General features: G+C 43.2%; 1 pseudogene; it reads left to right on the top strand.

Moving 5' to 3' along the window:
* The first annotated feature begins 2,631 nt into the window (after nt 1–2,631).
* LOC141086650 (keratin, type I cytoskeletal 19-like) overlaps nt 2,632–27,468 on the top strand; it is a 33,871-nt pseudogene continuing 9,034 nt past the window's right edge.

Raw genomic sequence — 27,468 nt, 5'->3', positions numbered from 1 at the left:
GATTGCTACCCAGACCTAGTCGTTTCCCATCGCCTTGGAGGATGACGGACACAAGGGACACTCCTTTTTCCAGTGACCGGACTCTCCACAATAAAATCAGAGCTGTTTCTCACGGCGACGTTTTCTCTCTTTTTCTCTGACAGAGGTGACGCCAACTTCCATAGGCTCAGGAGGAGCAGGTGCGATACCAGTCTCTTTGCTGCCGAAGAATAGATATGTCTCGGACTGCATGATGCCCCTAGTCCGAAGCCTGAGGTCCATACGCACTGCTTGCGTAATGGCCTCCTCCAAAGTGTCTGGTGGAGAGTGAAGCGCCAGTGCATCCTGGAGGTGTTCGGAGAGGCCTCTGCGGAATAGACCCCGAAGGGCATCATCATCCCACGAGACCTCCACTGCCCAGCGCCGGCACTCCACTCAAAACCACTCAGCCGAGCGTTTACCCTGACGCATACTCATCACCATATCTTCAGCCACACGTACCCTGTCAGGTTCATCATATATGCGGCCCAGGGCATCAAAGAAGGCATCCACTGTCATTCTCTTGGGGGCAATGGGAGACAGAGAGAAAGCCCATGCTTGGGGGGTACCCTGCAGAAGAGAAATAACAACCCCCACCCTCTGAAATTCATCCCCAGAGGAACGGGGCCTTAAAGAAAAAAAGCTTACATTCCTCCCTGAAGGACCTAAATTCCTTTTTATCCCCTGAAAAGGAGTCGGGCAATTTGACCGGAGATTCAGGGGATACCAAAGATATGTCCCTATTCCTGGGACCAGGAGACCCTGCTGCCACAGCCCCCTGCACGGTGTCCATCAACTGCTGCTGTGTATGGGCCATCATGCACTGTTCCATATTGAGCCTTTGGAACATCTGGGTTAGATTCTTGACCTGATCGGCCAAAGCCTGCAGAGGATCCCTAGTGCTAATTTACTCAGAGAATAAACACAACTTTCCCCAACCCTAAAAAATGTGCGGTCGCTTATAATATCAGGATCCTATCAGCACCGGCGGACTGCTGTGGCTGAGCAGGGTAACTCACCCAGACTACGGGAGGGCCCGGGAAGATCAGACAACAGGACCTGCAATACTGATGATAGTAAAAAGTACAAGGACCTACGATCATGTGACCACAGGGGCGTGGCTTAGCGTCCTGCTGCAAGAGCTGACTGTAGGATTCTATTACAGGAATCCTGGAGTAAAGGCTAGGGAAACTCAGGTCAGCCAAGCGGGGGGGTCATACACAGAGAGGGCGGCGCGGTACCAGAGGGACAAGCAGAGAATAGTCAGAATGTAAGCAAAGAATCAGACACAGAGATAGCAATGCAGTACAAGAGGGGAAATCAGAGAGTAGTCAGGTCCAAGGCAAAAGAGTCATACACGGAGATAGCAGAGCAGTACAAAAGGAACAGGCAGAACTCGTTACAGGGACAGAACCGGATCAAAACCAAACAACCATAAAGTATCACAGTCACAAAGCACACCAGGGTCACACACACTCGGCCAAGGGTCTGAGTATAAGCTGAATGAAGAGACTACAGAGCTTCAGCGTGCTACATCAACTCGCTAGAGCTGTGCACGGTACCATTATTTTGTTTATTGCTGTCCCTGGTACTGCAGCTCATGGAAACTGAATCTGATTCTAGTGGATAAAGCCCCCTTCTCACATAGCGAGATCGCTAGCGAGATCACTGAAGCATCACCGATTTTGTGACGCAACAGCGACCTCGCCAGCGATCTCGCTACATGTGACACATTGCGGCGACCGCCCCCCCGCTGGATATGGCTGATCGTACTCGAATGTCCTGAGCCATTTGTTCATCGTTGGCGTCCTGCTGGCCAGCGAGCATCGCTGTGTTTGACCCGACGAGCGACCTGGTGACAAGGTACCAATGACCGCCGAGGATCGCTGGATGGTTGCTGTGTTGCTGAAGAGATCTGCCTGTTTGGCAGCTTACTAGCAACCATTTAGGGACGCACCAGCGATCCTTACCCTGGTCGTATCGTTGTCGGGATCGCTGGTGCGTCGCTAAGTGAAACGGGACCCTAAGACAATGCTGCTTTAAAAAATAAAGATAAGGTGCTTGCCAAGGAGCCTTGGCCCCTCTATTTAGTTGATTAGCAGAGCAGCAAGGAATCAGACATCCACCTGTTATTGATGACTAATTCCAAAAATGTTTTTCAAAATTTTATGTAAAACAAGGTTATACTGACTGTTTATACAAATCATGTTTAGTTATTGTAGTACATTTATTACACTTACTAGTGGTTTTCAAATGTAGACTTTTTTTGTCAAAATTTTATGCATATTATAATTTACATTTATAGTATAACTTAAAATTGTAATTATTTTTATAGTACATTGTGAGTAACGACAAAGACCCCATGACTACCATAAACAAGTCATACATTTAGGGTGTGTCAAAGTGCACCAACACAGGATTTCATCAATGACTCTACATTTATATTCCTCCCTGATGGAAGCCTTTTATTGCTTCATAACAATAGCATTCAGTTTACAACATCTTTGATGCTTTATAAAAGCTTCTCCACTTCAAAAATCAACTAGACTTTGTAACTCAATCTACAGCATAACGTGTGCCTCTATCTACTGTAGCCTTCATTCTACCTCCACCATGACTCAAACTACCAAGCAGGTTAAATCTGGATCACTCCAAGAAGGTTGCCTTACATCAACTCAAAAAATACCTGTTCATCAGACACCAACCTCTAGCTCTCACCAAGAGGCAAGCCATCAAATCCGTCATGGACATCATTTCAGAGCTCCTAGTGTTCATGGTGGATCAGGAGGAAAAGGCATTAGCATATCCAACAACTTCAGTCAAGGGTGGAACTCTAGAATTGCGTCTTTATATGCCCGTGGAAATCAGTCTGTCAACAATGGGGCTCACAATGTATTAAGGTATGATGGACTTTTATGCTTCAATGAGAAGGAAACTATGCAGCAACTAAACAACCGGTTGGCTTCTTATTTGGAGAAAGTAAGTTCCTTGGAGAAAGAAAATAGTAAACTGGAGAGGAACATTCGACAATGGTATGAGAAGAACCAGCCTGACGGTTTGCCTGACTGTAGCAATTACTTGAAAACCATTCAGGAGCTCCAGAAAAAGGTGATTTGATCAATTACACTCTCTTATTCTTTATTTCTTGTTGATTAAATAGTGCCACCATATTTGCTGTAAGGGATACCCAAAAGTTCTTGTCTTAAATAGAGTTGATTTTATAATTTTCCCACCAGAGAAATATGGAAATTAGGAACAACTCCATAGAAACTGAAGGAAAAACAAGATAAAAGGAAACCTATTTAAACACAGGGAAAATGTATAAGCTACACGCCCTTGGTTGGATTCGAGCTTAGAAACTCTCGGTACCTTCATGGGTGTCTTCAGTATATGCCATATTTAGGCAGAATTTGTTCAAATTTTATTCTACAGACAATATTAAATTTGTTGTGTTCTCTCGCAATGGAAATACTGTATCTACTGTATACAGGGGAAAGGATATGAGTGTTTAAGGTATTTAGGTGAATATCTTAGTGTTGGTAATTAAAGAAAGATTTATTTCTTCTGGAGGAGAGCTATTTTGCATAATTGTTTCCCATGGAGCACTGAATGTAAGATTCCATACACTAGTTGGATATTTTCAATTTAAACTGTTGCATCTGGGTAATACTTGCATTCAGTTTTTAGCTTTTTTTTACATAAATGTATAATAATATCATGCATATTCAGGTAGGAAGCAGGAACAGTTAGAGGCATTGGAAAACTCTTGAAGTTTTCTAGGGGTGAGTGGTTCACATTGTTATTGTCCTATAATGTGTCTGAACAAATTTCTATAAATTTATTCTGGTAAATCCTGTAGAGTTTTGATTTATATGTGAGATGAATATTGGATCATGGAGTTCTTGTAAAGGACTTAAACTACCGGTATATAAGTTATTAAAAATCAACGCATTGTTCTCCTAAGGTAACATAACATGTAAATATTGAATTCCTTAACCTGATGTGCACTATTTTATAGATTCCTGCATTCCATTCAGAAAATGCTAAAATGTTCCTGGACATGGACAATGCAAAACTAGCTGCAGATGACTTTAGGAACAAGTAAGATAAAAAAATAGAATTAATAATGATCTATTGATTTAGTGGCGCATTAATATTCTATTCACAATTTATAATGAGATGCTAAGAATTTTGTTATTAAAGGGAGCCTGTTATGTTGAACATGGTATCCATACAATGAGCAAAAATATAAACGCAACACTTTTGTTTTTGCTCTCATTTTTCATGAGCTGAATTCAAAGACCTAAGACTTTTGCTATGTGCACAAAAGGCATTTTTCTCCCAAATATTGTTCACAATTTTGCCTAAATCTCTTAGTGAGCCTTTCTCCTCTGCCGAGATAATCCATCCACCTCACAGTTGTGGCATATCAAGATGCTGATTAGTCAGATTATTGCCCAGGTGTGTATTAGGGTGACCACAATAAATTTGTGAACAGTATTTGAGAGAAAAAGGCCCTTTATGTACATAGAAAAAGTCTTAGATGTTTGCTCTCAGCTCATATCAGATCCTATTTGCTCTTTTTGTCTCTCCAGCTTTACCATACATTTTTAAGTATTGCTTTTTAGTTTTTTAATTTTTAATACAAGTTGATTATGGGCTCAGATATCCAGTAGGTGGTCCTACTCAATCATTAAAAGCTACTTCTGTGTGCACAAGGAGTGAGACTGCCCACTGGGCTCCTATGCACTCGTAAGTAGCGGTTATTCTACCTTTAACAATTCACGATATTGATATTAATTGATATATATTTTTCCATGCTTTAGGCTTGAGTTGGAAATGAGTCTGAAAAAACACATTGAGTCCGACGTCAACGGCCTCCGAAGAGTTTTAGATAGACTTAGCATGGAGACATGTGACCTAGCGATGACTGTTCAAAACCTTGAGGATGAACTTCAAGAACTGAAGAAGAACCATGAGGAGGTAAATTATAGTGTGGAGTCAGAAGTAAAGTTGAGTTTGACATGGTGTAACAATTATATGGGTACTACGGAATCTGATTGCGTGGATAATACGAAACTGAGACCAAAGTTGATGCAAATGAGTATATTAATAAGAGAAACAAAACTAACAGAGCACTTCCTGCAATAGTAATAAAAACACAGCACAATATAGAATAATGCAAGTGAAACAAAACTAACAGCACTTCCAGCAACAGTAACGAATGCACAGCACAGTATGGAAATGTCCAGTGTGACTGAAGAGCGGGGCACGACCGCTAATATGAACCAGTCCAACAGTGATATGGCGCAGGTGTGCACAAGGCACTAAAAGTGGAAATGCAGCAGTAAGTATGAGAGTAAGCACACCGCGTTTAATAAGGAAGTCCAGCTATATAATGAATGAGCATGCACACAGCACTAAAGTGTAGAAGTCCAGCAATCATATGGGTGGAAATGCACACGGCACTTAAACGTAGAAGACCAGCATTATACAGGAGTGGCATTAACAGGAGAAGGTTACTATATGCACCATTTTGGGCTTAAAGTCCCACAAAAGTCCAGCACCGCAGCCCAACAAACACAGACCTAGAGGAGTTGGTGATGTCAGGATTCTTTACAGGACACAGCAGATCCAGAGACTAATAGTTTCACACTGGAAGTCCAGACAGTTGGTAAGCACAGACAACATCAGGGAGACACACAGAGGACTGTAGGCAGCATAGCATGGAGAGGCAGTGCACTGAGTAACGAGCAGCAGCAGCAGGGAGTCCACCAGTAGACAGGCAGGGGCTCTGGAGCCAACAGCAACAAAATACTCAGGCAAAGAGGAACACACGGCACAGACTTAAATAATCAGGACAGGAAGTTCAATGACAAGGCCAGATACAAGAACTCTATCTTGGATAAGGGTTAACAGGCACAAAGGAAAATCTGGAATCCTTACACATGGACATTACTTTTGAAATCTCATGCCTATGTCTAAGAGGGTTGTCAGCCATCTTTTGGTATATTCTTTGAGACAACTTAGATGATTTGGTTGCAGTTTCATAGCAGATTTCTATTATTTTCCTCAATACAGTCGATTATTACTTTTTTTTTCTTATAGGAAGTAAACTGTCTACGTACACAGCTCGGTGCCAGAGTCAGCGTTGAAGTGAATGCTGCTCCATGTGTGGATCTGAACAGTGTGTTGTCAGAAATCCGACAACAGTATGAAAAACTGCTGGAAAGAAATCTACGAGAAGTTGAAGAGATCTTCCTTGCAAGGGTAAAAATTTTCAGGCCCATTTGGCATAGTATATCATGTATAAAGTTTAACTACCTGTAGTATATAATTCAATCCTACCTGTAGGAGAAGAAATGTGAGTATAAACTGCCATAAGTGTCTAGAAAAATGTGATCTGATCACACACATGATTTCTAGGGTGGAGAGAGGTAGCACAACAAAAGGTCTGTTTATGATTTCATTTATGGCTGTCTCCAATCTGTGACTTACAAATTATAGCAAAGCTGCAGCTCTCAGCTTGCACTGGCAGCCTCTTTAAAGGCCCATCTGACACATAGGAATACTCCTGTGTTATAAATGGCACATTAAAGACGTTCGTACAAGTTTTGCATGACATTATAAGTGCCGAACTTGAAGGAAGGGGAATTAGGCACATACCGGCGCAACCACTCACCTTCCCTAAATAAACAATCAGACACGGCATTTCAGTTGGAAGGTGACTGGTCACAGCTTTTATTAGAAGTATATACAACCTGTAAATATAAAGTGTGAATACAGAAATATAAAAAACTACACAAACATATAAATACCCTGTTGGTCAAGTCCTTGGCAACAAGGGCTCTCTCATTATCTACCAAGCGACAGAACTATGTACACGTCTCCACGTATACGCCAATGAGCACAGATATGTGCCGAGTTAGCCTCCACCACTAGCCGCTAAAATCTACGACCAGCTACATTGCTGCACAATGGATCGTCATTTCCATGGCCAACGGATCATCAGACCTCACCCTCCAGGGTCTGCCCCTTAAAGGAGATCATATATCAGTTAATCATCAAAATTGATAAGTGCCAACAGGTATGAACTGGAGCCCCTTCTTGTTGCAGTGTACAACGCTTAACAGCTCTATCATTAAATGCCTAAACCTACTAATAACTCCTATATAATCTAAATTGCCCCCAGACCAAAAAAAAAACTTTTTACTAGCTGATGACCTTGAGGACAGGTGGGACATCAATAGTCCTCACTGTAAAATGGTGTCTTAGCCTGGGAAAATGATTTATATGGACCCTCTATATAATAGCCACATCCATGAACCTTATCTTACTCCCCGACCCCCTGCTTGTCTTTTCCCACTCAAAATCTAAGCCCTCTCAACCCCCCATTCCAAAACAAGATTAACCCCTTTCAGACCTATCCTGTCATGAGTGCGCTGCGCTTATACTGTGTCAGCTCTAGGCAACCATTAAAGAGTATCTGTCAGCAGGTTTTTGCTATGTAACCTGACATCACCATGAGCTGGGGACAGAGACCCCGATTCCAGTGGCCAGTTGTCCTGTAGTGCTAATCTCCTGCTGATAAAATACTGATTGTATTGAAACACAAACCACAGTCAAGTAAGTGACACTTTCCTTACATCACGGCACTAACAGATTACATAGCAAGAATCTGCTGACAGATTCCCTTTATGGATTAGAAGCTCAGAGTTTCGCCACTGGCCCTCACCTCTTACTACTCACACAATATACATAGCTCATGTTTTCCTTATGTCCATCTTGTCTTTATCATTATTATATTGCAGAGTGAAGAACTGAATCGAGAGATGATTTCTGGGGCAGAACAGCTACAGACAGTTTCTGGTGACCTAATTGAGTTAAAGCGTAATGTGCAAACTTTAGAAATTGAACTGCAAAGTCAACTCAGCATGGTATGACCTCAATTATCAAGTCTTATAAGCTTATAGAAAACTCAATGACAATTATAACTGTGTCCCTTGTACACTGTAACTACTAAAAAATTTTTTTTATCTACACACTGAATGTTAAAGGGGTTGTTCAATATTTGGACAACCCCATCTCAATCCCTATATTTCTCTCGAGTAAAATAATAACACCTACACTTACCTTCAGTGCCAATGCCATTCCAGCATGATCGGCATGGGCTCCCTCGAGGCTTACGTGACATCATACCTGCTGCTGATCTTCGCTGGCTTCACTGTGCACTCCTTCGGACAAATCAGACATCCGTAGAAAGTTGGAGCTGCAGTTGCTGTCTCGATTCCTCTGGATATCAATTATGTCTAAAGGATGGGTGGTAGTGAAACCAGTGCTCATTTGGCTGCAGGGATTGCGTGACATCATAATGCAACGTTAGGCCTCAGAAAGCCAGTACCATCACTTCTGGAAAGTTGCCAGTACCTGAGAAAAGTATAGGTGCTATATTTTTCAACAGGGGAAGCATAGTGGTTTAGAAAGAGCTGACCAAGTAGTGAATAACCACTTTAACATAGATTATGTATCAAATGCTACAGCAAACTTTCCATTAAAATGCTGGACTCATAAACACTGGACACATGCCACATATGTGTCATTCCCATGCTGGACTAGTCACACATCTGTCATTCCCATGTTGGACACATGTCACACGTGCCACTTAAGCATAATAGACATGCCATCCACATAACCGTCTCACACATAGAATATGTTATCTGCACTACAGTAGAATGATGAAGAATGAAATGGATTCCACGCACTAGCCATCCCTTCTGCACATGACCACCGCCGTACAAGGGATGCTCACAATACATACAAGCCATTTTTTAAATTTCATTGACCTAGTACTGACCCTTGGTAAAATCCTTCATTCAAGAGAAATATCTTCCACAAACAGAAATTCATGCCCTCGTATACTAGTAAGCCACCGGTGGCCCATTTCTTGCAGAGATTGCAACATTTCTCATCTGGGCCCTTGTGCACCATCTACATAAGTCTGTCTCTGTGCTAGATGTATCTTCTCAATTGCACTCCTTTTGCCGACGTCATGGAAGCTAGCCCCTTGATCTCCAGATTTTACATCATGTACATCACTATCACTGACATACTGATGCTGAAATTGTTAAATGTGCTAATTGACATCATTTTCTGTGTAGTTTCCACAAGATAAAAACCTTGACAAGATTTTTAGTGATTGCCAGTATTCTAAAAACGTCACTTTTCTTTTTCAGAAATCAGCTCTTGATGAATCCCTTAGTGAGACTGAATCCAGTTTTGGCTCCCAACTGTCCCAGTTACAATGCCTGATCAACCATGTGGAGTCTGAATTGGGACAGATACGCGCCGAACTGGAACAACAAAATATTGCATACAAACAGCTTATGGACCAGAAGAACCATCTGGAAATGGAGATTGCCACATACAAACGTCTTATAGAAGGTCATGACTTGCAGCATATGAAAAGGTGAAGGCTGAAAAAAATTCTTACTATAAGTTTTTTGCATGTATGTTTGGAGTTAAAGGGGTTGCCCACTTCCATATATACCCTTCTTAACAGCTCCACTATTCATCCTAAAAAATCCTGTATACTGACCTTCTGGACCAGTACAATTGCAGTACGTTTGTCTTTGGAGGTCACGACATTATTGTCACTTGACTACTTTAGCCAATCAGCGGCTGCTGCTTATTCTATTCCATCAGAACAGACTCCCTGCAATCGGAGGAAGGGTGACGGCCTGGGAAGTCAGTATGTATTTTTTTATTTTAAATTAGTCCATGGAACTGCTAAGAAAGGGTTGTCCAGTGGTGGACAATCCCCTTAGGCTGGGGTCTCACTTGCAACTGCAATGCGAGAAACTTGCGCCTCAATACCCGGCACTGCCGCCGGCACTCGGGACTTGAGCGTTCAGCTGCATAGAAATACATACAGCTGCACACTCCGGTCCCGAGTGCCGGTGGCAGTGCCGGGTATTGAGGCGAGTTTCTCGCTTTGCAGTTGCAAGTGTTACCCTGGCCTTAAAGGAGTTGTCAGAATATCAACTTCTAAGAAAAAAGCAGTGAGCCCCCCGATTCACTAAAACTGGATGACTGCATTCCAATATTAAAGAACGGAGCACTGTGTGAAGGATGTGTGTGCCTCTTAAGGAATTGGGCTCATTTTATAACTGTTGTGCAGCTCCGTCAGATATGCTCTGGCTTAATTTTTATCATTTGTGTGGCATAAATTATGAAACTTAGCCATGCCCTGGCTCAGTTCCACTAACGTTTCCAAAAAAAAAAAAAATTGAAGAATTTCCAATTGTGCAAAAATTTTGCATCATTTTATGCAGTTTTATGCTAGAATTATGGCATAAATGGCTTGATGAATTGAGGTTTAAAGGGAGTCTGCAGCCCCAAAAAGCCTTTTAGACCAACTATAAAGTGATTTGGAGGACTTCACCATTATAAAAATCTTACTAGCACTGTACCTGTTAAGGCTTATGCAGACAACCACAATTCCAGTCCAAGTATGATCCATCAAACATAGAAACGTTCGCTCTCCATTGTTATTCGATGAGGCAGTCTGATTTTTGCCGAGGGAAAATAATTGCGGCATGCACTGTTTACCTTCGATAATTGGATGACACTAGGCCATTCATGTCTTTGGGACTGTGGAAAACATCGCACATACTTGGATGACATTGGAGTGCGGTATGATTTTTACAGACAAATTGAATGGAGAAGATGGAGAATTTTTGTATTTTAATTCTACACATCTGAGAAAAACATCAAACTGTAATCAAACTTGGCAGAATCGGACGTTTTTCTTGGATGGAGAATGTACAGTCATCTGGGCCTGTCCTTACTGGTACAGTGTTTGTGACAATAACTGTTAATTCGTATGCAAATGAGTGGTCGGTACAGCCATCATCAGTGCGCTTGTGCACACATGCGGGGCAGCGTTCTCTATAGGAGTGAGCGCTGTCCATCACATGCAAGGCCAGTCCCAAAGACGCAAATTGAGGAGGCGTCCCAATGCACCCAGCTCATGTTCATGCCATGGGCGCACCGAAGCCCCCTCATTTGCCTATGGATTAAAACTTATTTTTGCAAGATTGTATCAGTAAGGAGCACAATGCTAGTATAATTTTTAAAGGGGTAAATCTTAACAATACATAATGTAATAGATAGTTGTGACAAAGTTTCTTGTGTTCCCATCTATGACATGCCAAATGACATGCAAGGACACATAGTAAAATGTTTTACATATTGAGTATTAATGTGACTAATATATGATGTTTTCTCTCTCTGCAGTGTTCCTATTCACCAATCTGATAATGGTAAGAAACTTTCGGTTCCCCTCATCGGTCTGACAATGTCCACTGTGATAGAGATACATAATACCTTATGTATGTATCCACTATTCTCTGTATAATTTCACTTGCTATTTTCTGTATAAATGTCACCTTTTTTTACTTACCTTGCTCTATACAGCTTATTTAAAATGGGATTTAACTGTATCAATGAACCGTCGAAACTACTTATATTGCTTGATGCATTAAATTACATTAAATCTATAATAATAAATGCCCGAAGCAGCTTCCGGTTGTAACAACTTCCGTCCAGTTGTAACCGGTGACGTCACCGCACATCTCTTTCCATGTTAACCCTCAACACACCACTCCTCCTCAACACACACACTCCTCAACACACACTCCTCTCACCTTTCACCATCTCCACTCATGTCCACTCACTCTTTCACTGCACATACGACCCCTTCTCTCACTCCGTCTCTCATACTCACGCCGTCATCGCCGCTGATCCACGATCCCCGACATCTTCTTCCGCCGGCGCCATCCTGGATCCAGACGTCCTCCACGCCGGCGACATGTTCTTGCGGCAATGCCATCTTGAGTATCGTGAAATCCTGCGATACTCAAGAGGGCGTCACCGCAAGAGCATGTCGCCAGCGTGGATGCAGTCGGGATCCAAAATGGCGTCGGCATGTTCTTGCGGCGACGCCATTTTGGATCGGCGAAATCCCGCGATACTCAAGATGGCGTCGCCGCAAGAACATGTCGCCGGAGAGGACGACGTCGGGATCCAAAATGGCATCGGTGAAAACTCGCGAGATTTCGCCGACGCCATTTTGGATCCCAACGTCGTCCACGCCGGCGACATGTTCTTCCGGCGACGCCATCTTGAGTATCGCGGGATTTCACGATACTCAAGATGGTGTCGCCGCAAGAACATGTCGCCGGCGTGGAAGGACGTCTGGATCCAGGATGGCGCCGGCGGAAGATGATGTCTGGGATCGTGGAGCAGCGGCGATGACGGCGTGAGTATGAGAGACGGAGTGAGAGAAGGGGTCGTATGTGGAGTGAAGGAGTGAGTGGACGTGAGTGGAGATGGTGAAAGGTGAGAGGAGTATGTGTTGAGGAGTGTGTGTGTTGAGGGTTAACATGGCAAGAGGTGTGATGCTATCGCATCCTCCCGATGCGATAGCATCGGGCCATAATCTAGTTGTATATATGGAACACTTACCCTTTAAAAGGAACATGTTATGTGAAAAAATGCTAATAACCTGCAGATATGGGGTTAGTCTGCAGGTTATTAATGGTCGGTCACCGACACTTAGACTCCCACTGCCGGGAGGAAATGAACTTTATTCCCTTCCGGATCCAGTCACAGGGCAGCGCTGGCACGGGATCAGTCACTGCTTTGTGTATAGGGCCATCTGACTGACAGATGGCCCTAATACTGAGCAGGCGACAGGAAGTACGGGGGACACGGATAGAACCGACGTGCACTGTACACACAGCGGTGACAGAACCTGCACCGCCCCGTGACTGGACCTGGATAGCTACTGAGAGGAATAAAGTTAATTTCCTCCCAGCTGCGGAGGTCTAAATGCAGATTCAGAAAGCTGCAGATTAACCCCACATCTGCAGGTTAATAGAGTCTTTTCACGTGACCGATTCACTTTAAATTGACCTTGTTTGGAGTGTTCCCTTCTTACTTTTTAAATTATTTTTATTAACATGGATGTTAAAATTTATCTCAATGTATTATGGTAGTGGGTTTGGCTGTTTTTTGTAGGATGTATAATTGTCATTGGCAATCACACCAAATTTTATGTTCCTTTGGAAGCTCTGTGGCTTTGGCCATCTTTGTAGGCTCCATACATGCTTGTTAAGTGAATGATTTTATTTAAACTCCTGGAAGCCTAAAAAAAAGTGTTAATTCTGAAGGTCCTATCTCATCTCCTTTGAACTTCACCATCATCAATGGGCTTTTAGTAAATGGGACTTTTTATCATTAGGACGAATATGATAATGTTTTGTTATCTGTGATATAATGGATTTGCTTTGGTCGCTCAGTCACCAATTGCATTGAGGTGTCTCACCAGGGTAGCTGGTTTTTGGGGCATATTTTTCGTATACAAAAATCATTTGCGTCCAGAAATCTGAGGACTGATATTGGATTATCATATATTTTGCAATACCAGTTACTTCAAATTTTCACATGAGGGTAAATTAAAGATACTTCTGTAGACCTTAGGGTTAATCTTCTGTCTGTAATTCTCTAACTTGCTAACTGTTCATTTTTGTTTCAGAGCAACATAACAATTTTAAAGGTCATCAAGCAATCACACAAGTTCAGCAAACCAAGGGTTAAATCTAACCATCTCACCAACTTCAACGTTCTCCCCTTTCACAAATATCCTGAGAGCTTACGCCTACCTAAGACTTACTGACTATGGCTACTAGTCAGACTCCATCTGTATTGCAAATCATTTAAAAATTCAGACAAACTTGTGACTGGTAGGCATGCTGAATATTACTGTATGTCTACATATCCTGGCTGTATATATATATATATATATATATATATATATATACACACATATATATATATATATATAGTTAAAACCTATTCATCTGCCATTACCGATTGTCTGCTGCTAAAAAAAAAAATAGCGCTGATACAAATAGTACAACAAAATCTGTATTTTTAATAACTTCATAAAATAAATTCTTGCAATAGTGATGATTTCTCAAATGATGCTTGGTAAATATTTACTGGGGACCCCACATAATTCCGGTCTTTTTAAAATACATAATTTCTCTACCTGCTGCCCATTCTGTAATGTGACGTCACAATCACTATTGAGAAACTGTGACCTTGATTGAAGCATATGGGAGAAGTGATATACTGAGTGATACCTGTAAAGGATGGGTCAAGTGTTGGCTTTTTGAGGATGAGTGTAATTGAAGTATTTTTAAAGCATGACGGGAAGACATCAGTAGTTAGTGACAAGTTGAAGAGGTGAGTTAGGGTTGGGATGACGACTGTGGTAAGGTTTGGAATGAGAGGTGCTGGTACTGGGTCAAGTTTACAGGTGGTGAGATGTGATTTGGAGAGTAAAGACGAAAGTAGATCTTCCGTGATGGTGGAGACGTTGGTTTTGGGGGAGAGTTGAGTAGGTATGAGGATGGGCTGTTAGGAATTTAGGCAAAAGCTTTACCTTATGTTGTCAATCTTCTGCTTGAAGAATGAGGCAAAGTATTCAGCTTAAATGAGTGGAGGGAGTGGCAGCTGGGGGTAGATGGGGGAAGGAGGAGAGGATTGAAAGTACTGATCAGTTATTCTAGGTTGTGAGACAGTGATGATATTAGAGATGATAATAGGGCCAGCCTCAGCACACCTGGGCAAGTGTCGGGGCCCTGAGCAGGTGGGGGGCACACTTACCGTCAGGGACACCAGCATGCTATGGGGGTCCAGTGCCAGTGTCGGTGTCCGTGAGTGGACCTCCCCACCCGCATGCTCAGGGACCGGTACTTGTGATACTGACCACTTCCCATTCCACCACTGCGGTGTCTTCCTGGCTGTGACAATTCAGAGCAGAAGGCGTGATGACGTGACTAGTGTGCGCCCTCTGCCTGAACAGTCACAGTTCAGAGAACTGGAAGGTGGAGATGCTGATGAGTCCAGAGCAGAATAGCAGCCAGTGAGGAGAGGTATGTTTTTTATGTTTGGAGCAATATATGAGGACCATCATATGAGGCCCATTATATATGTAGCATTATATGGGGACCATCATACACTGGACCATGATATATGGGGCTCATTATATATGTAGCATTATATGGGGCCTATCATACATTGGAGCATCTCATATGGGGCCCATTACATATGAAGTATTATATGGGGCCATTCAGACTTTGGAGAACCATATATGGAGCCCATCATACACTGGAGCATCATATGGGGCCCATCATACACTGGAGTATCACATATCGAGCCCATTACATATGGAGCATTATATGGGACTCATCATACACTGGAGAATCATATATTGGTCCGATTATATATGTAACAATATATAGGGACTATTATACACTGGAGCATCATATATGGGGCTCATCATATATGCAGCATTATATGGGGCCCATCATACATTGGAGCATCACATATGGGGCCCATTACATATGGAGAATAATATGGGACCCATCATATACTGGAGCATCATATGGGGCCCATTAAATATGGAGCATTATATGAGGCCCATCATACACAGGAGCATCATATATGGGGCTTGTTATATATTGAGCATCATATCTGGCCAATTAAATATGGAACATTATATGAGACCCATCATACAGTGGAACATCATATATGGGGCCCATTATATATGGAGCATTAAATGGGGCTCATCATACACTGGAGCATCATATATGGGGCCCATTATATATGAAGCATTATATGGGGCCCAACATACACTGCAGCAACATAAATGGTGCCCATCATATAGTGGAATGTCATATGAGGCCCATTATGTATGGAGCATTATATGGGGCCCATCATACACTGATGAATCAAATATAAGGCCCATTATATATGGAGCATTATATGAGGCCATTCATACACTGGAGCATCATATATGGGACCCATTATTCTTGGAGAATTATATGAAGCCCATTATACACTGCAGCATCATATATGGGGCCCATCATATACTGGAACATCATATGGGGTCCATTATGCATGGAGCATTATATGGGGCCAATCATACACTGACAAATCATATATGAGGCCCATTATATATGGAGCATTATATGGGGCCCATCATACACTGGAGCGTCATATATGGTGCCCATTATGTATGGAACATTATATAGAGCCCATCATACACTGCAGCATCCTATATGGGGTCTATCATATACTGAAACATCATATGGGGCCCATTATATATGGAGCATTATATGAGGCCCATCATACACTGGAGCATCATATATGGGACCCATCATATACTGGAATATCATATGAAGCCCGTTATGTATGGAGCATTATGTGGAGCCCATCATGCACTGGAGAATCATATATGGGGCCCGTTATATATGGAGCATTATATGGGACCAATCATACACTGGAGAATCATATATTGGTCCCATTAAATATGTAGCATTATATGGGGCCCATTATACACTGGAGCATCATATATGGTTTTCATTATATATGTAGCATTATATAGGGCCCATCATACATTGGACCATCACATATGGGGCCCATTACATATGGAGTATTACATGGGGCCCATCAGACACTGAAGCATCATATATGGAGGCAATTATATATGAAGCATTATATCCAGCCCATCATACACAGAAGCATCATCTATGGGGACAGTTATATATGGAGCATCATATGGGGCCAATTAAATATGGATCATTATATGCAACCCATCATACAGTGGAGCATCATACTGCATATGGGCCCATTATATTTGGAGTATTATATGGGGCCCATCATGCACTGGAGAATCACATATGGGGCCTGTTATATCTAGAGCATTATATGGGATCATCATACACTGGAGAATCATATATTGGCCCCATCATATATGAAGCATTATATGGGGCCCATTATACACTGGAGCATCATATTTGGTTCTCATTATATATGTAGCATTATATAGAGCCCATCATACATTGGAGCATCACATATGGGGCCCATTACATATGGAGTATTATATAGGGCCCATCAGACACTAGAGCATCATCTATGGGGCCCATTATATATGGAGCATTATTTGGGGCCCATCATACACTGTAGCATCATATATGGGGCCCATCATATACTGGAGTTTCATATAGGGCCCATTTAATGTGGTGCATTATATGGGGTCCATCATACACAGAAGCATCATCTATGGGGACCGTTATATATGACGCATCATATGGGGCCAATTAAATATGGATCATTATATGGAACCCATCATACAGTGGAGCATCATATATGGGCCCATTATATATGGAGCATTATATGGGGCCCATCATACACTGGAGCGTCATATATGAGGCCCATTATATATGGACCATTATATGGGGCCCATCATACAACATAGCATCCTATATGGGGCCCATCATACACTGGAGCATCATATATGGGGCCCATTATGTATGGAGCATTATATGGAGCCCATCATATACTGGAACATCATATGGAGTCCATTATGCATGAATCATTATATGGCACCAATCATACACTGTAGCATCATATATGGGGTCCATCATATCCTGGAGCATCATATTGGGCCCATTATATATGGAGCATCATATGAGGTTCATTATATATGGAGCATCATATGAGGCCCATTTTATATGGAGCAATATATGGTGCCCATAATACTGTATGGAGGACTATACTGTCCGGTTTCTGAGCTATAGATATCAGTATCAGTCATGTAATGTAAGAAGTAAGTGAATTTTTTGGCATTGTACTATATCTATATTTCTCTGCCATATCTGTGCATCATAAATTGTGGAATGTAACATAGTTTTGAAGTAACATAGTTTTGAAGGCTGAAGGAAGACCTTATGTCCATCTAGTTCAGCCTATTTTTAGAGCAGCTGTTCTGCATTGTTGATCCTGGGGAAGGCAAAAAACCCACAGAGTAGAAGCCAATTTTCTCCATAGGGAAAAAACTTCCTTCCCCTAAGCTAGGTCAACCATCTACCTATAATATTATGTTATTCGTAACCTTCTATACTGTTACTCACAAGAAAAGCATCCATACCTTTCTTAAATTCATTCAGTGAGTTGGCCATCACCACTTCCTCAGGAAGAGAATTCCAGAGCCTCACTGCTCTTACCGTGAAGAACCCTCTTCTATGCTGGTGCAGAAATTGTCTTTCCTCCAAACGAAGAGAATGCCTCCTTGTTCTTGTCACAGTCCTTGGTACAAACAGTTCATTGGAGAGATCTCTGTATTGCCCTCTGATATACTTGTACATATATATTAGGTCTCCCCTAAGTCTTCTCTTTTCTAGAGTAAATAGACCTAATTTTGATAACCTTTCTGGGTATTGTAGTGAACCAACTCCATTTATCATTTTAGTAGCCCGCCTTTGAAGCCTTTCAAGCTCAGTAATGTCTTTCTTGAACACTGGCGTCCAAAATTGCACACAATACTCCAAGTGTGGTCTGACAAGTGATTTGTACAGAGGGTGAATTATGTTTTCATCTCGTGTCCCCAGACCTCTTCTAATGCATCCCATGACCGTATTTGCTTTGGTGGCAGCTACCTGACACTGGGCACTCCAATTTAGCTTCTTATTGACTAAGATGCCTAAGTCTTTTTCCATGTCTGATGTGTTAAAGGGGCCCACTGAGACTCTTTCACCCGGGGCCCACAAAAACCTGGAGCCAGCCCTGGATGAGAAGTACCTTAGTTTTGCTGCAGTGAGTAATTGCGCAGCATTTTGACAACTTCTGCTAGTAGATAGGCTACTCGACTCCTTTTCTTTGTCAGCCGCACAATGGTATGTCTTGATGGATGAGGGCCAGAAAGAACATGTGTTCTTGTGGATGGCAAACTTTGAATCAAGCAGCCTCTCCAACTCTTCTTCCACTTTGACATTACACACAGTACAATCCTCAGAAGTATCACCCCAATTATCCTTGTTCCCACCCATGTCACAACTTTCCAACTGCCCAACTGACTATGGGGAACGACAGATGGGACAGTCTGCAAAGCTGATTGCACCTTCTACTCCATGGGCAGCAGAGGTCTGCTCCAAAGATTCACAAACTCAAGAGGAGGAAAGCATATGCACCGATGCGCAAAACATTTTTAAGTTGGATCCAGTGCTGGATGAGGTAGGGTCCGAGCAGAATCAAGACCCTCATCACCAAATGTTAACACACGAGGGTAGTGGTGATCCCGATGAGACTCAGATACCTGAGGCGCACATGGACTGTATTGTGCTGGCAGGGTAGGAAGAGGAGCAGGGTAACTCTTAGGGTGAGGAATGGAAGAACTTAGAGATATTGTTATCCCTTCTGCATCCTCTGCTTCCACCTCTTTCTTTGGGACCACCACCTACTCATGCAGACTATTCAAAGTGTGCTCCAGAATGTTCAGTAGATTAACAGAATAATGATGCTGATGATGGCATCTTCAGTGCTAACCATATTAATAGCCATTTCAAAACTGTGCAGAAGGGTGTAGAGGTCCTTCATCTCTGCCAACTCCACCAGCGTGATTTGCACCAGGTATGGACTGCATTGGCCCATGCTATGCAAACGGACATACTGCATTGGGGCGCATCGCTGCTGCCACAGTTGCTGCAACATGTGCAGAGTGTAATTCCACAGTGTCGGGATCTCGCACACCAACCGGTTAGCCTGTAGGCCGAAAAACCTCTATTATGATGCAAGTCCATGACCTGCACCATGCGAACGGTGGAATTGAGTACACAATGACTGTGCTTTCTGCAGCAGGACATCCAGGCTGGGATAGTGGTGGAGACATTTCTGTACCACTAGGTTGAGGATGTGAGCAATGCAAGGCACGTGTGTGAGGTTGCCCCAGTGTAGGGCAGAAAATCAGGTTTGCATCATGACTACACATAATCCTTCCGGACTCCAGATTCAGTGGAGACAGCCATTGCTTAAACTCTGCCTGGATAGCTGTCCACAACTCTTGAGCTGTGTGACTAAGATCTCCTGGGCATATTAATTTAAACAGTGCCTAATTGCTGTGAGTTCTGGATGTGCAGTATGGAGGTGGGGGGATTCTCTTTGCACTGTCGAAATGCATGACTCATAAAAGGAGATGTTGAGTGCACAGGTTGAGGAGGCATAAGCAGTGGAGGAAGTGTTAGATACAGAGCTTTGTCTCGTAAGTCTTGGGGATTCCAAGACTTGTGGAGTAGCTCTCTGAGCGCCTGCCCCCACAACCACCAGAGTCACTCTTTGCCCAGTCAGCGAGATCTAACGCCCCACCCATGTTTTCTCGTACAGGTGCAGGTTATGAAGGGCACCCTGGCAGACACATATTTTTGCAGGGAAAGGGTGATGTTGTCTGCGACATGCTGGTGTAGCACAATCACATCTTTCTTAGAGAAGTAATGGCAACTCGGCAACTGGTACTGCAATAGCTATCATCTTTCAGAAACCGTCTGTATCCACCAGGCGAAAAGGCAGCATTTTCGTGGCCAACATATTAGAGATGGTTGAATTCAGGCTCTTAGCATTTGCATGTGTAGGAGGAAACATTCTTTTACGTGACCACAACTGTGGAACCGGAGGCTGATTGATATGGTGAGATAGAGTGGAGTAGGTTGACCAGGACAAATTGCTTGACTGTAAGTGAAGTGCAGGCGTAGATGTTATGGTGGATTGAGAAAGATGTGTTGTGCTAGGTGACACAAAAACAGCAGGCATCTCCATTGAAAAAGATGTATTGTGCTATGTGACTCAAAAACAGCAGGCATCTCCACTTCAATAACAGCTGACGTACTCTCACATACCACGACTGTATGGGGTAAACAAGTGGATTTTCTGCAGCTGGAGACCTGTGTGAGAAGACTTGGCATGGTGATGGAGGAGGATGAAGTAGCAGATGTGGTTGATCGGATGGCCAGTGGTTGGTGATGCCCATTATTCACCATTTTAGCGCATTTTAGTGTAGTGAGACTAAGGCATGTTGAATGCGCATGTGCTTGTTTATGTATGTAGCTGTCAAATTTTTGAATTTGCTTAATATTTTTTTGAAAATTTAGCAGATAACTTGAGTTTGGTCATCCTTTTCTGGTCTCAAATAAAGACTCAGGCTAGGCAACCCTTGCCTCCTCTGTGAACTGCAGACTCGCGACCGATTCTAGCCACAGCCATAGTTGCGGGAAGACACAGCATGACCTTCTTATCTTCCTTCTCCTCCACCTCCTCTTCTGAGATACTCAGCTGTGTACCTCACACCAAGTGGGATCTACAATCTCATTGTCATCTTCTCTGTTCTATCACTCCTCACCCAGAGAGTCACTCTCCTCCTCTTCCTGCTCTGACAATACAGTACACTCTTAGAGCGCCTCAGGTATCTGAGTTTCATTAAGATCACCTCCACCCCCAGTATTTACCATCTGGTGACAGGGGTCTGCATTCTGCTTGGACCCTACGTTATCCGGCTCCGGATCAAATAAGAAAAAATTTTGGGCATCTGTGCAGATGTTTCCTCCTCTGGATTCTGTGAATCTTGGAGAAGAACTCTGATGCCCATGGAATAGAATGTGTGAACAGCTCTGCAGAATGGCTCATCTGTGGTTCCCCACAGTCAGTTTCGCATTTGGAAGTTTGTGACGTGGGGGAAACAACGGTTATTGGGGTGCCACCTCTGAGGATTGTACTGTGTGTGATGTTAAGGTGGAGCAAGAGGAGAGGCCACTTTATGCAGTGCTTGCTATCCACTGAAGCATATGCTCTTTCTAAACCTCATCTAGAAGGCGTACCACTGTGCGGCTGTCTAAGAAAGGGAGTTGAATAGCCCGTCCAGTATCAGATGTTGTCAGTGGTCTTTAGATAGAACAAGACTGTGTTTGCTCAGTTCAGCTTTCACTAACATTACACAGTTTTATCCCAAACGATTTGGATTAGTAATTAGGACCTCGTGGCTGAACCCCAATATTAGGACTAACTATTTTTAAGTGTAAATGTGGCCTTCTTATATCTCACTGCAACACAGTTTTATCACAAACGATTTGGATTAGCAAATGAGGCCTCCTGGCTGAATCCCTATATTAGGTCTAATGATTTTTATGAGGAAATCTGGCCTTCTGATACCTAACTGCAACACAGTTTTTGCCCAAACGGTTTTGATTAGCAATTGGGGTCTCCTGGCTGAACCCCTATATCAGATCTAGCGATTTTTAAGAGGAACTCTAGCCTTTTGATTCCTCTCTGCAACACAGTTTTTGCCCATACGATTTGGATTAGCAAATGGTGCCTCCTGAGACTGCAACACAGTTTTAGCACAAACTAGTTAGATGTTGAAAGATTTGATTTCACACAGGACAGGATTCTATCTAGCTAACTGACAAGTTTACTTTCAGCAGTAGCAGCAGCACTAGCAGGATCATCTTCTCTGCACTGTGACACTGAGAAAATGGCACCAGCAAAAAAAAAATGTTCGCTTTTTATTTGGACACGTGATTAAGGGTATGTGAGCATGTTGCGGATTTGCCTTTGGAATTTTCTGCGCGGATTCTTCCTCTCTTGGCAGAAAACACAGTTGAAAATCTGCGTGGATTTGATGCGTTTTTGAGGCGGATTTTCATGTGTTTTTTCACGAGGATTTGTATGCGTTTTTGTAAGCTAAATAAAGATATATTATTTAACAAAAAAAAAGAATTGTGATGTCATTTCTTTGTCCAACGTCTTCTTTTACATACTCCTTTGAAGACCATAATATCATCACATACCATGTTCACATATAATGTTTACACACACAAACAAATATAACTGAATATCTATATATAGACAGATAGATATATCTATAGATAGATATAGATAGATATCTATAGCTATATCTATCTATAGATCTATCTATTTATAGTGGGGCTCGTCCCTGTGTGGCGGTGCTCTGTAACCCGGTAGAGGAGTCCCTGATGCCATACAAACTGTTCCCCTTCCAGTACTCCTCTCCCCTCCTGTGCCTTCCCACGATACCCCTGTAATGAGGGATCCTCAAGTACCTCCCTTTTAAACTCAGCTGGAGTGGCCCAAGAAATGTGTCTGGCTATGGGGATACGTGTAGAGCTGGGGTGTCTTACCTGGGCCTCCTCTGAGTGTGATTCCACCTCCGCAGCTCGAGCTTTTCTCCGGGTGGTCACAGGATAGGTCTCAGCCAGAGGGGCAACCGAGAATGCAGACAACATGGGCCCCAAGTCATTTCCCAGCAAGACATCTGTAGGCAAATCCTCCAACAGGCCGACTTCAACAAGGCCAACCCCGACTCCCCAGTTCAGGTGAATCCTGGCAGTGGGCAGTTGATGTATGGCTCCCCTTGCTACACGGACGGCCACTGTCCAGTCCGTCTTCTCTTCGTCCCGGACGAGATGAGGCTTCACAAGGGTCAAAGTTGCTCTGGAATCTCTTAGTCCCTGCATACATTTCCCATTAACTCACACCGCCTGTCGATGCTGTTGTCGATTATCTGCCAGGGCTGCCTGCACGGGGTCTACTTCAAGCAGCACTTCCTCCATCTCTTTCATCCCTGGATTAGTCATAGCCCCCAATGCCGGGTCAGCTTCACCCTGGTAGTAGTGTACAGTGGCCCGGTTGACGGTAGCCATTCCCGCCTTTGGCCACTGGGTACGCTGAGTCCGGTTGGGACATTGTCTTTGAAGGTGGCCCAGCTGATGGCAGGTGTGGCATCACACCCCAGGGGGACTCTGGTAAGCCAGGGTTTTAGCTGGTCCCCCGACAATTTTCTGTGGTTTAGGGGCCTCCCGACCCATGGGATGGCCCCTAGTGACAGTCTTTGTTCCTGACAACTGAGAGCTCCTGGCATCATGATGTTCATCGGCCAGACGAGCGGCCTCCTCAAGAGTCATTGGCCATCTGTCCCGAAGCCATCCTTGTGTCTCGGGGTTTAGTCCAGTCACTTCTTTGACCCGATCATAGTCCATACAGCTCTCATCAGGTACCGTGCGATAGGCATCCGCTGCCCGGCCTGTCAGCTTGCTGGCCACAACCTGAACCCAATCCTCCGGCTTCACTTGATGAAGGGCACACTGCCACTCAAAGTCCTGCAGAAAGCCATCAATGTCTTCCTCTGCCTCCCCAACTGTCGGAAGGCATTATACTGGGTTTTTTTGTGGCTTACTGCTGACGGTACATGGGCGGAGGCCAGAGCTCCCCCTGCTCGCTGACTCTCCTCTCTCCGCTCTGCCATCTCCATCTTGGCTAGCTCTATCCTGGTCCGCTCTGCCATCTTTTCCTTCAGATCAGTACGCACATCAGCCATCACCTCTCGTATGATCTCTACTGCAGGGTTTGGGCCATAGAACGCCAGTCTGCTCTTTACCTCCCTCTGGAATTCAGTCTCTTCCACGTTCACATTAGGGGACGCTGCACTGTCGTGTTCCATGATGGCTGCTATCAAATCCGCTTTTGTTTTGTTGCTGGCGATTAATCCTCGAGCTTCCACCTGGTCTTTTAATGTATTCCTCTTTAACTTCTGGTAGTTGGTTTCCATTCAGTCCTTTACTCCTATAGACAGGGTATCATATCCCGCTGTCTGCCACCAGTGTAACGGGGTCTTCTGGGCTGTAATACCTCTTACATTACCACCCCGTGTTTCAGGAGGTCCACCCTGCTTTTCCTCGCTTCTGAAAGAAGGGTCCTGGCTCAAAAGGCTTTGTAACATGGGAACATATAAAAGACACTGCTACTCCATGTATTTCCACAAAGGAAAAAGTTTTTTGTCAGCTCACCAAACCGTAGCAAATGCGAAGTCTGGAGGAATGCAATCAATCCTGGGCGGTGCAGGGAACTTGGATTCCGGAAAATCTTGTAGGCACAATACTTGGGAGATGTTCCAGCAACTTCGACCAAAGGATGGTTAAAATCAAAAGACTTTATTCCAAAAAAATGATTAAAAACAGAATAGATGCATAAAAAACATATGGTTCACAAATGTGACAGACGCTTACGCGTTTCGGACTAGAGGGTCCTTACTCATAGCTTAACATCTTACAAATAAGCATATACCTATATACAATTGCTGGCTGAAGTAAAGTGGGAGGGAAACAAAATGTATTTCCAGTATGACATATTTTACTCATCGGTCTCAGAATATATATACATATAGGGGGCAGGACAATCAATGTGTGTTGTGCCAGTAGATAACAGGCTCCAATTAAGACACCAGACATACATTACAATAGCCGTGGGATTTACAAAGGTGGGGGGAGATCAGAAGTGGGATATCTTGTTTATCTCTGTCCATGGGGTCACAGCCGGTCGGTTGCTGCATTAAGGGCATACATCTCCTATTTAGTGTGCTGGGGTGTTCTGCAACAGATATCTATAGCTCTATCTATCTATCTATCTATCTATAGATCTATCTATCGATAAATCTGCAGGGTGGGCCATTTATATGCATACGCCTAAATAAAATGGGAATGGTTGGCGATATCAACTTCCTGTTTGTGGAATATTAGTATATGGAAGGGGGAAAACTTTTCAAGATGGGTGGTGACCATGGCGGCCATTTTGAAGTCAGCCATTTTGGATCCAACTTTATTTTTTTTCAATGGGAAGAGTCATGTGACACATAAAACTTATTGAGAATTTCACAAGAAAAACAAAGGTGTGCTTGGTTTTAACATAACTTTATTCTTTCATGAGTTATTTACAAGTTTCTCTTTGTTTACAGCCATTGACATGTTGCAGAGGTTAACACGTGAAGAGCAGATAGAAATTGTGTTGATCTCTGGTGAACGCAGTACCCGGGTCATTGCAGCAGATTTCAATGCAAGACACCCTACACAAGAAAATTGTCACCATTCCAATTTTATTTAGGTGGGTCATATAAATGACCCACCCAAAAAAGTTTGCCTCATCACTGAACATAATGTTCTGTGTAAACTGAGGGTCCTGTTTCAATTTTTGTTTTGCCCATTCTGCAAATTCAGCGCGCCGATCTGGGTGACCAACCATTCCCATTTTATTTAGGTGTATCCATATAAATGGCCCACCCTGTATAGATAGATATATCTGTAGATATATCTATCTATAGATTATCTATAGATATATCTATAGATAGATATCTATAGATATATCTATCTATCTATCTATAGATTTATCTATCTATGGAAAGATATTATATTTATCTATAGATATATCTATCTATTGTAATGTTCCACACTGTCTGTGAACGGGGATTACTCACTTTGCAGGTCTTGGAGGTAAACACTGGCACACTCAGGGTTAAAATGAGTCCATTCAGTTTGTTATTCACCAGTATGCAGCAGCCATTACACTGTCTGTTAAACATTCAGCTTTACCAAAATGAACACAGTCTTTCGCTGACCCAGGTCAGCATAACACGGACTCCTTTCCGTTACCTGTTGGCCATGCAAGTTCTTGGATCCCTCTTATCCGCAGAGGTATCCCATAAACATCAATACACAGTCTCTTTCTGACCCCGGTCAGCATAACACGGACTCCATTCTGTTACCTGTTGGCCATGCACGTTCTTGGATCCCTCTTATCCTCACAGGTATCCATCCTATAAATATCTCTCACTGACCCCGGTCAGCATAACTCACGGTTTTCAAGACAGTCTACTCCAGTGGCTCAGACTCGCCAGCACTGCTTCCCCAGGCTATGCGGCTTCCAGTCTTGAAACATGGGAGCTCTTTCCAGGCTGACAGACTCCCAACACACTCTCTCACATGTGCAACACACCTTCCTTAGATAGCTGTAACCACTCCCAGTTACCTATCACATGGCTAGTCACATGATCATGACCTCATCACAGGTCCTCAAAATTAACAACCATACACATACCTTCAGGCAAAATGGGGTACAGTGAGCTCCCCTCACCACGGAGCGAGGTAAGTAGGTGGCACAACCCTCTCAACTCTCAGAGCTACCCATAGCCTGGATCCAAATGTGAACAAAAACTACTTAAAACTTATGTATACTTAAGAAAAAACACTCCGGGCTACATCACAGGGAGCTGCCATCACTGTGATACATGCCTCCCATTAACTATACGGCCATTAGTATCGCTACACTATCTATACATATACTATCTATCTAAGGGAGGTCACCTTGCCGTGGTTGATGGGCCTACATGAAATGGCTAGTTTGTGCACTAAGATCCTTAATTTTTCATCTATTACTGGAGCTAAAAAAAAAAGTTGAAAAAAATTTTTGGGAAAATTTTGAGAAGTTTAATCTAAATTGGATGCTTTTAAAGGGAATCTGTCACCATTTTTTTGGCCTATCAACTAAAAATATCATCTAATAGAGCGTGACGCATGCATTCCCCAACTACTTGTGAAACCCCCAGGACTCTGCATGAATCCCCCATAAAAACCTTTTATATTGCCCCCTCGCGGTATGGTGATATCCTCAGTCCGATCTGATGGGCATTGGTTCTGGTGCCTCTCTCCA

This window comes from Dendrobates tinctorius, unplaced genomic scaffold (genome assembly GCF_039654945.1).
Source record: "Dendrobates tinctorius isolate UK_male_01 unplaced genomic scaffold, ASM3965494v1 ptg000032l, whole genome shotgun sequence".
Classification (NCBI taxonomy): Eukaryota; Metazoa; Chordata; class Amphibia; order Anura; family Dendrobatidae; genus Dendrobates; species Dendrobates tinctorius.
This window is presented reverse-complemented; position numbering and strand designations above follow the sequence as displayed.